The sequence below is a fragment of the Euprymna scolopes genome, chromosome 4 (genome assembly GCF_053919585.1).
Source record: "Euprymna scolopes isolate OS-2025 chromosome 4, ASM5391958v1, whole genome shotgun sequence".
Lineage (NCBI taxonomy): Eukaryota > Metazoa > Mollusca > Cephalopoda > Sepiida > Sepiolidae > Euprymna > Euprymna scolopes.
In genome coordinates, this window is record NC_136485.1 from 168321965 (window position 1) to 168324978 (window position 3014).

The following is a 3014-nucleotide window of genomic DNA, read 5'->3' on the forward strand; positions in this document are numbered from 1 at the left end:
CAGTCTAAGAAACAGATTTGAAATGTCTCTCAACAACAATGCAATCTTGTTAAAAAGTGCTCTCTTTCTACTGTCAAGAACAGATTAAAGAAATTTAATTAGCGAGGATGCAAGCCAATGATTGCTGTAAAGAACAGATGCAATGAAGATAATGACTCTTCATATTGGTCAAAAGTGCTTTTTAGCGATGAAAGCAAGTTCAATAGGCTAGGCAGTGATGGTAGGCAGTATGTCTGTCGGAGGAAAGACAAAGAATTTCATCCTAGGTTCTCAGTTTCACTGCTGCAAGGTGGTGGAGATTCAGTTTTGGCGTGGGGTATTATTAGTACCAATGGTCCAGGGCCTATACTTCACTTGCGAGGTTGAATTAATTTGACCAAGTACATTAATATGTTGACTGAGCATTTTCTACCCTACTTTGATCGGAATTTGGATGATAATCCCATCTTCATGCAGGATAATGCTCCCATTCACACAGCTGGCAATGTCAAGAGGTTCCTAGAAGAGCATGATATTCCGTATTTGGATTGGCCTGCACAATCTCCAGACCTCAATCCTATCGAAAACGTATGGCATTCCATCAAGCAATAGCTACGCAATGATAAAATTTCAAATTTGGAAGAACTTTGGACAAAAATTAAAGAGAAGTGGGATGCCCTTTTCCCGAAGTATTCAATTCAAGGAATTCCCAAAAGATTGCAGGCTGTCAAATTGCAGAAGAGCCATGCTACTAAATATTAACTAGTTCATTGTATTTGTGTTGCATTAATGTCCTAAAGTTACATTTAAATAACAATTTACCATTGTGCAGACTTTATTTTTGCCTCCTCAATTTGAAGTTATTTTTTAAATTGATGTGAACACTAGAATATTTCAATTAAAAGTCAAATATGAACAGGTAAAATTATAGAAGAACAAAAGGCCAATCAAATGAGGTGTAGTTTGTTTAAACTGTTACATTAAATTTAGCTTAAATTTGCAGTTTTTAAAAAAATTACAAGTGCAGACTTTCTTTTTGCCACCTGTGTGTATATATATATATATATATATATATATATATATATGAAATAAAATAGAGGTGGAAGGACCTGAATACTCAACGTTTTGCCCAATTTATGCGGGCTTTTTCAAGAGGGATGGTCATTGAAAAAGCCTGCATAAATCGGGCGAAACGTTGAGTATTCAGGTCCTTCCACCTCCATTTTATTTCATATTGTCAAATTTAATCCAGCTCACCAATCATATATATATATATATATATATATATATATATATATATATATATATTAAGCAACATTGAGCCCACTCAGAACTAAAATAGGTGACCATTTAGGAATTTCAGGCGCTGTATGGGCTCTTCGCTTATCTCGGCATTGTTTCCAGTCAGTCTTAGGCCTCTCCTTGCCACTGAACTCCAGCAGTGCCGATTTGAGAGATGTGTGGTTGAGGATTGCTCAACCCTTGCCTCACAATGCGCAGCTACACTTACAGGGGTGTGCATTGTCTCTCTCTAGACTGAACACAGGCATGGCAATATATATAAACTAACCAACGATCAGTGCTGATAGATAGATTCCGATCCAGAAAATGGCAATTCATCCTCCTTTCTAAGAAACATTGCTTTTTTAATATGAGAACTAAAGGACAAAATAAGGGAAACGAAACCCAAGATCCACTTTCTACTTGCATAAAAATGATGATTGTAACACGATGCACCAACTTTTTTTTTTTTTACCAAACTTGCAGTTGGCAGCAGATCATGTTTTTAACATCTTATTTCAATACTACAATGCTTTCTAATAATTAGGATATCTATTAGCTAATAAGGGAAGAAAATACGATAATAAAACAAATAGGCATTTTTTTGCATACATGATATTTTTCTCTCATTCAATATTAAATATGTCTCCCTTGTGTTTTAGCATACAAATATGAAATAAATCGAAACACGATGAGAATGGATGGACAATTTGACTGACAAATCTCACAACAATTAACAAAAAGAGTCTGCTGTTTCTTTTCGTGGGCGAACAGGCTTCTGATGTTATTTATCTGCTTCCCATGGCGGGATGATGTGACACAAGCGTCAAAAAGTGAGATTTGAAAAGCCAGCACCCAAAAGAAAGAGCACTTTTTTCTGCAAAAAATGCTTGGGCAGCTCCATCGGCATTTCCCAGGTTAAGGACATCTCAGATGACTAGCAATAAACTGACTCCTTCTAAAAGGGAGAAGGCAATGCCTGGGAGGGTGGTCCTTCTAGAGTCTACTGTTTCTTTTTGTGGCCGAAGGTCTTCTGAAGTTATTTATCTCCCTCCCACAGTGGGATGATGCAACACAAGTGCCGAAAAGTGAGATTTGAAAAACCAGGACCCTGAAGGAAGAGCACTTTTTCTGCAAAAAATGCCTGGGCAGTCCAATCGGCATTTCTAAAAGTAAGGGTGTCTTAAATGACTAGCAATAAACTAACCTCTTCTCGAAGGGAGAAGGCAAAGCCTGGGAGAACAAACCTTTTAGAACTGCACAGAAATCAGCTAGTAGAAAGTCATTTTTGGATATAATTAACATTTATTAGTCAAAGTCAAGTATTATGGTTTATTTATTTTTCAAAATCAAAAGAAACACCATTTTTTAGTGGTGCCACTATTCTAGAACCTATAAATCTATTGTAAGCAGCAAATTAGTCTCCTCATATTGATAAGTCGATAAGAAGTTTTCACTAAAGAAAAACAAGTGTCCTTATTTACTTACTGCCCCCCCCATCCCCCCCACGAAGAGGACAAAGTTAGAAATGAGGGAAGATTCAAGTCTCGAAAAAGAGGAAATCTTAATTGAGACTAAAATAAAAAAAAATTCCTCAGTCAAGAAGGCTTTCCTCTCCTGTAGCAGATAGTGGACATGCATATGGCAACTGTATGCAAATGACCGAGCCATGTGAGAGATGATGTCACGGCAAGGAAGAAAGAAAAAGGTTATAGAAGAAGAACTTGTGCACATACCGATGATCACGTTAGAGA